Source organism: Rosa rugosa, chromosome 6 (genome assembly GCF_958449725.1).
Source record: "Rosa rugosa chromosome 6, drRosRugo1.1, whole genome shotgun sequence".
Taxonomy (NCBI): Eukaryota; Viridiplantae; Streptophyta; class Magnoliopsida; order Rosales; family Rosaceae; genus Rosa; species Rosa rugosa.
Genome location: NC_084825.1, coordinates 36535587 through 36546184, shown reverse-complemented (window position 1 = coordinate 36546184; position 10598 = coordinate 36535587). Strand labels below are relative to the sequence as shown.

Sequence of the window (10598 nt, the reverse complement as noted above, 5' to 3'; positions counted from 1 at the left end):
GAAGACATCATGGCCAGAATCTGAATTTCTGATGGAGATATACATGAAGGAATAAAGGAGCCGAAAGTGCTTCCTTATCTCCCAAATTCATCATTCCTATTAGTGCTCCACCTCCATCTCCACCTCCCTTATCTCCCAAATTCATCATTCCTATTAGTGCTCCACCTACACCTCCACCTCCCTTATCTCCAATTAGTGCTCCACTTTCATTTGTTTAATGCCAAAGTAGTTGGCATGGTAGCCTATAAATAAAGGTTACATTGAAACACAAAATACACATTCACAACACAACAACATCTCTAAGATGATCTAAGTTCTCTCTAGAGCAAACCTCTCTAAGAGCAACTCCTCTCCTTCTCTTTCTCTTAGCGGTGATCACACTCCTAGTCCTAGTCTTCTCAGAAGCCGACTTTCAGTGCCACCAAACCCTCTGTCAACATACTTCAGTCCTAGTCTCCTCGAGAGCCGATTGTAGTACCACGACCAAACACCAACACCAAGACACATACACATTCACAACACAACAACATCTCTAAGATGATCTAAGTTCTCTCTAGAGCAAACCTCTCTAAGAGCAACTCCTCTCCTTCTCTTTCTCTTAGCGGTGATCACACTCCTAGTCCTAGTCTTCTCAGAAGCCGACTTTCAGTGCCACCAAACCCTCTGTCAACATACTTCAGTCCTAGTCTCCTCGAGAGCCGATTGTAGTACCACGACCAAACACCAACACCAAGACACATACACATTCACATTCAACAACAACATCTCTAAGATGATCTAAGTTCTCTTTAGAGCAAACCTCTCTAAGAGCAACTCCTCTCCTTCTCTTTCTCTTACCGGTGATCACACTCCTAGTCCTAGTCTTCTCAGAAGCCGACTTTCAGTGCCACCAAACCCTCTGTCAACGTACTTCGGTTCTAGTCTCCTCGGGAGCCGACGGTAGTGCCGCGACCACAACGGTTACAGAACCAGCCAAGCAAGGGTAACGCCCTAGCAACCTAGCCAAGCTAAAGTCACGCTTTAGCAAGTTCTCCTCATTTCCCGGTGGTTCTCGCTCTGCTCGATCTACAACATCGAGTATCGATTTGGTGATTTTCAAGAAGCTCAGCAAAAGTCCTCGCCACGAGGCACAAAGAATCCCACGACGAGGTTGGTGCTCTCCTCGTCCACAATCGCTTGAAAGAAGTCAGGTCAAGGGACACCCCCGACGACCGCACCCGAACGGTGCTGGCACGCCCGCGCAAGAAAATAGACTGTTGACCAGCTGCAACAAAATTGGAGCCAAACATTTTGGCACGCCCAGTGGGACAAGGTTAGAATTTCTTTTCTCTTGAAGACATTCAACCACCGGGCTTCAAAACAAACATTTTGGCACGCCCAGTGGGACAAGGTTAGAGTCTTTTTGCATTTGTTCGCCATCATTGAGATGCCAGGGGAAAATCTTTACCAAAAGAAATTCCTAAATTGAATAGATGGTCAATGTTGCCACCACTGGCGATACTGCCATTAATGATGAGTTTATGCCTATTCCCATCCCAGAGGGGGCAAGCATTGAGGAACAGCTCGCGATCATCATGGCCAACAGCGAGAGGCATAAAGAAAAGCGAGCCAGGGACATGGCCAGTTTGATCGCAAAAACAAAGCAGAGGTTTCGCGATTGGGACCTACAAATTGAGCAGAACGCTCGAGAAGCTGGAGAACAATTCCATAAGCCTTTCTTGAGCAGTGACAAACAGACCACTCAACATGTCGCGAACATCACAACTGAGTTCACAACCTTACGCGAAGAAGGTTCTAGCTTGGCTAATTCGCAGCAAGGCGAATTGGAACGTCAAAAACCTACTCGCGAAGAGGTCGTTTCTGAGACTAACTTGCCCATAGGTGGCAATCAACCTAAGGGTCTCACTGGTGAGTCACAGCCTTACACAGAGGCTGTGCATGGAAAAGGTCATCAACAAGATTGTTCTTCTGACAATACAATTGTCTCTGAACAAATATCTGATTTCTCTACTGATCAAGCCAAATATGTGGCTACTGATCAGATGCATGGGGGGCAAGATATGATCCATGATCATCCCTTTGATCAAGAGAAGTTGGAGACTGTTGGCGACAAAGCCGATCTTGGGACACCGTCATCTCCCAAATTACAATTGAAGATCATGCCCCGTCAACCAACAAAGATACTTGGGGGGCAAGATTACCCCTGTCACGAGCCAAATTCCTCCAAATTCTTTAACGAGAAGTGTCTTTGTTCTTTTCCTACAAACTCTCACATGAGGGATTTTTACCCTACAAATTTTGATACATCGGAGCTTGGAATGAAGCATAGATGGCCTCCCCCATGGTCTTCTAGAGGTTAGCCAAACGTGTCATTGCTAGCTCCTTGCTTTTTTTTTTGTTAATTTCCTATCAGTTTTCAGTTGTTTTTTACCTTTATTTTCATAGTTAAAAAAAAAAAAAAAAAGGGTTGAATTTGGTAAGGGTTTGTGAATCATAACTGGATAGGTGAAGTTTCTTTTGTTAATATTGGTCTAAACTCCTTATTGGTGCCTAGTTCAGGTCCCTTAAGGTTAAGGGCGGCTTTTATTAACACTTGTTAAACTGTCTTCACACTTATGACCTTTCTCATCTTAGTAAATATAGCCTATGTGAAATGGTGTCTAGAAAGGGGACAACGTTCATGACAGGTTCTTGAATCCAAAAGTGCATGCAAATGGGCCTAAACCACTATGTGGGAGTAGCTCATGCCAAAATGGATTCTGCCTCTCTTGTTCGCCCTCCCCCATCTGGCCATTTCAGTAAGGTTGCCCAAAGGATTTGAAAGAAAATTTGTGTCTAGACGACTATACTTGGGCCGCATGTCTAAACCTTGATTCACAATGTCTTATTAAAAAAAAAAAACAAAAAACAAAAAAATACAAAAAGAGTTTCAAATTTGTGCGTCGCGGAGGATGCAAAAAATTGTGTTCTTGCCTAATAGTGGCTGGAACTTGCTAATATACTTAAGAGGCCATTGGTATTGGTCTGGGCACATATACAAGAGGCATTTAATATGCCTAGTATGGTATTAGCAGTGGAGGAGGTCAAATCAATATTTTTGCCAATAATTGTGGCGAAAGCTGGGTTGCGAATTGTTGGCAGCGAAGTGGTTTTAATTACATGGCCTCGCAAAGGATGGTTCGCGAAGGAAGACTGGCGATTAATATATGTATGCTCACTATGTATAATTAAGAGGGAGAGAGGCCAATGTTCAAGTAATTTTAGTCAAGCCAATATAAGTGGCTTTGGAGCAACGACATTATAAGAGCAGTGCTGATTCAAGACCTCTTCAGTCAAGACGAAGACCTTTTGACTTCGAGGTCTGGGGGGCAATGTTTGGACCCAAAATGAACATTTTGGCCTGACAAGGCATGTGTTGGAGAAATTGAGCCAATGTCAGTGGCTCAAGCTATATATTGTCGACAAGTTCGAAATATATATTTAGAGGCTAAATAAAGCCTACTATGGAAGCATGGAAGCATGAAAAGTTAACTTTAGCACATTTTCCTACTTCGGCTAGGAGAAACCGAGCTAAACAGAAGGAGCGTCCGCCTGACCAAATAAACTCTAAATGAGCTGAAACTCTGCAGATCCATTCTAGACAGCCCAAGGATCATTTCTTATGAAGAGTCCCAGAGCTAGTTTTGAGTTGAAGGCCTTCAAAAAATCCGTCCAATTCTCTGCAGAAGCAAAACTGGAAAACTGGACCTGTAAGAGGTCCAGCAGCATTTCCGGCCCAACCACATGGAAGAAAGCTCTGAAATTTGGTCAGCATGATCTAGATTCATAGTGGAACATTTTTTATGAAGACATCATGGCCAGAATCTGAATTTCTGATGGAGATATACATGAAGGAATAAAGGAGCCGAAAGTGCTTCCTTATCTCCCAAATTCATCATTCCTATTAGTGCTCCACCTCCATCTCCACCTCCCTTATCTCCCAAATTCATCATTCCTATTAGTGCTCCACCTACACCTCCACCTCCCTTATCTCCAATTAGTGCTCCACTTTCATTTGTTTAATGCCAAAGTAGTTGGCATGGTAGCCTATAAATAAAGGTTACATTGAAACACAAAATACACATTCACAACACAACAACATCTCTAAGATGATCTAAGTTCTCTCTAGAGCAAACCTCTCTAAGAGCAACTCCTCTCCTTCTCTTTCTCTTAGCGGTGATCACACTCCTAGTCCTAGTCTTCTCAGAAGCCGACTTTCAGTGCCACCAAACCCTCTGTCAACATACTTCAGTCCTAGTCTCCTCGAGAGCCGATTGTAGTACCACGACCAAACACCAACACCAAGACACATACACATTCACAACACAACAACATCTCTAAGATGATCTAAGTTCTCTCTAGAGCAAACCTCTCTAAGAGCAACTCCTCTCCTTCTCTTTCTCTTAGCGGTGATCACACTCCTAGTCCTAGTCTTCTCAGAAGCCGACTTTCAGTGCCACCAAACCCTCTGTCAACATACTTCAGTCCTAGTCTCCTCGAGAGCCGATTGTAGTACCACGACCAAACACCAACACCAAGACACATACACATTCACATTCAACAACAACATCTCTAAGATGATCTAAGTTCTCTTTAGAGCAAACCTCTCTAAGAGCAACTCCTCTCCTTCTCTTTCTCTTACCGGTGATCACACTCCTAGTCCTAGTCTTCTCAGAAGCCGACTTTCAGTGCCACCAAACCCTCTGTCAACGTACTTCGGTTCTAGTCTCCTCGTGAGCCGACGGTAGTGCCGCGACCACAACGGTTACAGAACCAGCCAAGCAAGGGTAACGCCCTAGCAACCTAGCCAAGCTAAAGTCACGCTTTAGCAAGTTCTCCTCATTTCCCGGTGGTTCTCGCTCTGCTCGATCTACAACATCGAGTATCGATTTGGTGATTTTCAAGAAGCTCAGCAAAAGTCCTCGCCACGAGGCACAAAGAATCCCACGACGAGGTTGGTGCTCTCCTCGTCCACGACCGCACCCGAACGGTGCTGGCACGCCCACGCAAGAAAAGAGACTGTTGACCAGCTGCAACAAAATTGGAGCCAAACAATGCCTGCAAGGAAGGACTTCCCTATAAGAGGACGTAGCGCCACCCTACACAGAGGTAGGCAAGGCGCCAACGCCATAGAAAGTGGCACTGTGGCGTTACAGGCCATGGCCCCAGCTAGGATGCGTGGGAAGCCCCAGCTAGGATCCTTAGATCATCGACACTCAACATCCGTCTCATGAGTATCTTCTGGATTATGGTTATCGTTGGGGGACGCCTCAACGTCAGAACCTATTCCTAAGAATATAGAGCTCTATGAAAATTACACTAGTGTACATGAGACATGGAATAGAAACTCCATCATAATTGATGATGTAGTTGCGCATTCTGTTTCGCATGAGTTTGTTGAGACCGATGATATCGAACCACGCTCCGTTGAAGCATGAATACCAACGTAGAGAAATTTAGCCTAAATGGAAAGATGCGATCCAGATTAAACGAAGAGGAAGGTCTTTGAGCCAGTGATGCCAACACCTCCTTACATAAAACCTATTGATTAATGGGTCTTCGTTAGAAAGCGTGTTGAGAAAACGAGATGGCAATCTCGCCTTATGGCGCAAGGCTTCCTACAAAACGCCCTGGAATTGACTACGATGAGACATATTCTCACGTAATGGATGACATTACATCCACTACCCTGTCAGTTTGGTAGTTTCCAAAATAACTGAACATGCAGCTTATAAATGTGGTCACTACGTATCTCTATGGGGATCTAGATACGGAATATACATGAAAGTTCATAGTGAAACTTTATTTACCCAAATCAAGTGGCTCTAGACCACGGAGCGCGTTTGCAATAGAATTGAAACGCTCACTAAAGTGACTACTTGATTGGGAAGGGATATGCCCGTGCGTTTCCATAACAAGTTTCGGATTCTATCACGGTTTTCATGTTAGACATGATCTTCATTAGAAGCCCTTAAAGAGTTAAGGGAAACCGTTGAACACTTGAAATCCGAGTTTGAGATGAAGGATTTTTGGGGAAACACGATTAAGCCTCGGTTTTTTGAACTTGAGCACCGTGTTGATAGATGCTTAGGCATTTTGACAAGGTCAAGCCTTCAAGCACCCCATGATCATTCGTAGTCTTGATCCTGAAAAGGATCCTCTTCGTCTGAATGGATGATCGGACGAAGATGTGCTAGAGAGGCTGAAGTGCCTTACTCAAGTACAATAAAGCGCATTATTGTACTTAGCTCAATGCACAAGACTGGACATCTCACTTTGCCATAAACTTGTTAGCTAAAGGTATAGCTCTGCGCCAACGCAACGCCATTAGATTGGTGTAAAAAGATATCTTTCGATAACTTGAGATGTACGATCGATATGGGCTTATTCTATCCCTACAAAGAGATGATGGAATCAGACCCATCACACACCAGAAACGCCGCCAAAATGTTGGCCTGCGTTTTCTATCCCTACCCCAAAATGACATAAGTGTTTTTGGAAGGTTTTGCTGATATTGGGTATCTGTTGACCCATACAAAGGCCTTCCCAGACTGGTGAAGTGTTCACCATGGGTAAGACCGCGATATCTTGAAGGTCTACAGAATAGACCTTAGTCGCTATATCTTCGAACAATGCAGAGATTATTGCTCTTCACGAAGTAGTTCGTGAATGTATATGGATTGGATCCATAGTTACGCATGTTCGAACAGTTGTGGTTTGAAGTCTACCACAGATGAGCCTACAAGCATTTAAGATAATGCTACTTATTTTGAAACAAATGAAACAAGGCTGCATCAAAAGCGACAACATCAAGCATAAAATCAGCAAAAACAGACTCTCCTCAAAGATCAAACAGAGGGGGAGATGTCTACATATATGGTCTCGAAACGTGAAGAGTGTGTTGTGCTCTTTTTCCCTTTCGACCGAGGTTATTTTTGTCCCACAGGGTTTTTATTACTCGGCAAGGTTTTTAATGAGGCAACGAGAGAAGCACAACGTTTGGGAGACACAAAGGAGATGTTGAAATCAGGGGGAGTATCCAGAAGCATACCCACTTGACCATCGTGTACTCTTTTTCCTTCGTCCAGGGTTATTTTGTCCCACAGGGTTTTATTACTTGGCAAGGTTTTTACGAGGCACATCTTTAACATGGTCACCCCACTTACACTACATCCTGAAGATGTTTTGATTCAACATATATGCTTTTGCTCATATTTTCCCTTCGACCACGGGTTTTTCCCACTGGGTTTACCGGGCAAGGTTTTGTTGCAGCAACTCTATTGCATCCCTCTCGTAGACATATTACCTACTTATGATGCTGATAAGAAGACTCCACTTATCTCCGAAACTGTGATATTACTACTCCACACTCATGCGCGTTGTGCTCTTTTTCTCCTTCGACCAAGGTTGTTTTTTCCCACAGGGTTTTATTACTTGGCAAGGTTTTTAACGAGGCAACTTCGAAGCGCACAGCCTAGACAATACTATTGACATGAAATATCCAAGGGGGAGTGTTGTAGTATATATGACTCATCATGTTGTATATATGAGTCATAGTATAAATGTCTATATCATGTATACAATAGGTACTTGAGTGTATAGATAAGGTACTTGAGTGTATAATGTAGGTATAGAGACTTGTGTGACAAGCTTTATGCCAAAGGGCAACAAGCATGGCAATTATCATCATCACAGCCACCATGTGGAGCTGCAGCTGTAAATCAAGTTGATATCAAGCTTGAGTTTATCTTTGAGCTTTCACACTTCAAATGTATTCCTATAAATACCCTCTTGTATGAGATGAATAAACACATATGAATCCTCATTCACTCAGAAACATTACTCTCTCTATCTCTCTGTTAATTTTGCTTGTCCTTAAACATATAGGACACACAGCAATACTTTTTGTAACATATACTTATTTTCACCTAATCAATTTTGACCACCATTTTTTTCTACAGTACACACAGCAATACTTATTGTTACATATACTTATTTTCACTTGATCAATTTTGACAGTCATTTTTTATAATGAACAGCGATTATAACAATGAAATTTTCTTTTCTGTTGCTACTGTTTCCCCCCATATTAATTGTAAAAATGTATTGAACATTTTTACTCAGCAAGAGAATTTAGAGCACTTTAGGATGGAGACTTTTCTAGACCATGAAGATAAGAAAAATTAGATGCAAATACAGTAAAACATTGTAGTGTAAATTGATGTTATAGAATGGAAAGATCATAACAAGTATACCTTATTCTTGGGTTTGGTACAACAATCAGGGGGATCTACCAGAACCACTCTAGTATGATTGGCATGCTTTTCCTTTGATTCCAGGGTAGGTCCAAATCGAGCCCCGACACCAACATACTCGTTGGCTTCTACACCGTTGATCCAAGGCGGGACCTTTACCGACCGGAGCCGACAAGGGCTCGCAGCCCGCCATTCTTCTGGAGCCTCGCCGACGCTTGGTCTTGGGAACGTGCGTTCGCCGCCGCCGACTTGCTCTCCTCACCAGTACTTTCGGTTTTCATATTTTATCAGATTTTTATTATAATTGATTCACTTGACGGCATTAATATACATAGTCATATCTTAATTTCCCGGAAATTAAAACACACCTTGTTATTGTTATACGAGATGCTTAGAAAAATCAACATGTTATTGTTTTTCAAGAATTGGGAAACTAAAATTTTGTTATTAATCTGACAAAATAGAGTTACAGTAGAAATCAACCGAAGAAACTTGATTTCTAATGAAACTCTGTTTTGCCTATTAATTCTATTAATTTTTATGTATTACGCCTTCTATTAGATTATCTATTGTTCTCAATTTTGAACTAATATCAGTTTTCATCTTCTACAGATTCTGTTTGCTCTGCAATTTCACATCTAGGTAGTTAATTACAACAACTTCAAGATATGCTTTTGATCTGTCACAATTTCAAATTTTTCACTATTGATCTATAGCATCTACTTTGTACTCTTAATTTCAATAATTCAATTATCTTCCAGTAAAACTAATTGTCTTCCAATGTTTTTTTTTCGATTTTTTGTCAGATTGATGTAAACTTTAGGCACTTAGTTTCTATGGATGTATAGTTTAGTTCATAGATTGTTTTGAGTTTCTTCAAATTTATACTTTCTCAAATTTTCAAGCAAAGTTTTAGATTATAAACGTTGACCATTATGAAAATTTGGTGACAGTTTAGTTTAGTAGAATCAATAAGAATACAGGGGCAACATCATAGATGGTTTTTTTCTATAGTGAAACTGACCTCACATAAAAAAGGTGGTAAAAAATAACAAGTGAATTGAATTATTAAAAACTGACCTCACACTTGGTGATTTTTAACCCAATCTAATCTGTAATTTCTTTTTCTGCTTTTGATGTAAATTTGGGTCATGCTTCTTATTGAATTGGTCTAATATGTGGGTTTTGGTTAATTGCAGTGAGTGCCCACAAACATAGAGTTATTAGCACATCATCATTCACAGCAAAAGAACAACATCAGGAGAAGAAAAACAAGTGAAGCTAAACCATCCTTCTGTACATGTGTAATATATATGCTGTACTAATCAATTTTGTAAAATTGGAGCTGCACTGACTACAATTTTTATGAAACTGTAGTCAGCTAATCAACTAAAGCATTTTGTACCCTGGAGTAACTATTTTTTGTGTACACACTCCAACACCACTTTTTGGAAACTAGCTTCAGTTGTTTTGGAAACCAGCTCTATCTTCAAGAACCTGCATCAACTACTTTCTGAACACTTCTGCTAAGTTCTACTTAGTTACCCTGTTAAAAGTTGTATTCCTGAATGAATTACCTTTCTAGCATTCAATCATTTTGAAGGACAACCTTTTTCTTTTTTTTTTACTTCTGGTATGCCTGAATGAATACTTTTTAGCATTTTCCATGAACTTGCATAAACATAAGAAGCTCTCCATTCAATTTGGTTTTCTATTGTTACTTATTTGATTCTCTGTATTTCATGACTAACAATAGTAAATCCCACAGCAAAGTGCGGGCAAATCTTGCTAGTATATATGAATGTACAAAACAGAGGAAAACAGAGACGACCAGATTGCAACAACACACCAAAAACAGTCGTGTTGGAAAAAACAGAAGATGCATTACTAGTACAGTAGTAATAGTTTGAAGGAAGTCAACTTTAAGTTTTCTTTTCCTAATATTGTAGTTAGTGGATTTCATAAGGTAATATTTCATTTAGGTGGAGGAAAAATGTAATAGGTACGCAATTCTATTTTCACCATGCTAGATAATAATTTAGCTGTAGAGGTCTCTCCTTCCTTGGGAAACCTGTCTAGCCAGTATTAAGATTTTTTATATGTAGCGATAACTTGCTTCTAGTTACTCAGGTCAACTTAAAAAAATCAAGAATTTTCTCATTAGGCTCCGATACCCTTTACATTGTATAAAACTAAATTGAAAAATAATGGCATGGAAAAACCTTTCCTAGCATTCAAACCTTTTAACATAGCCGATCGAGAACAAATTAAGAGGGGCCATTCCATCCTGTAATTACCGGATGG

At 40.9% G+C, this 10598-nt stretch overlaps 1 long non-coding RNA gene across 1 annotated transcript; it reads left to right on the top strand.

Annotated features, from left to right (window-relative positions):
• Positions 1-8246: 8246 nt before the first annotated feature.
• LOC133715054 (uncharacterized) lies at positions 8247-9967 on the top strand. The gene is made up of 3 exons (XR_009848927.1): positions 8247-8558; positions 8907-8936; positions 9494-9967. It is a non-coding gene; the product is annotated as an uncharacterized LOC133715054 (long non-coding RNA).
• Positions 9968-10598: the final 631 nt, after the last annotated feature.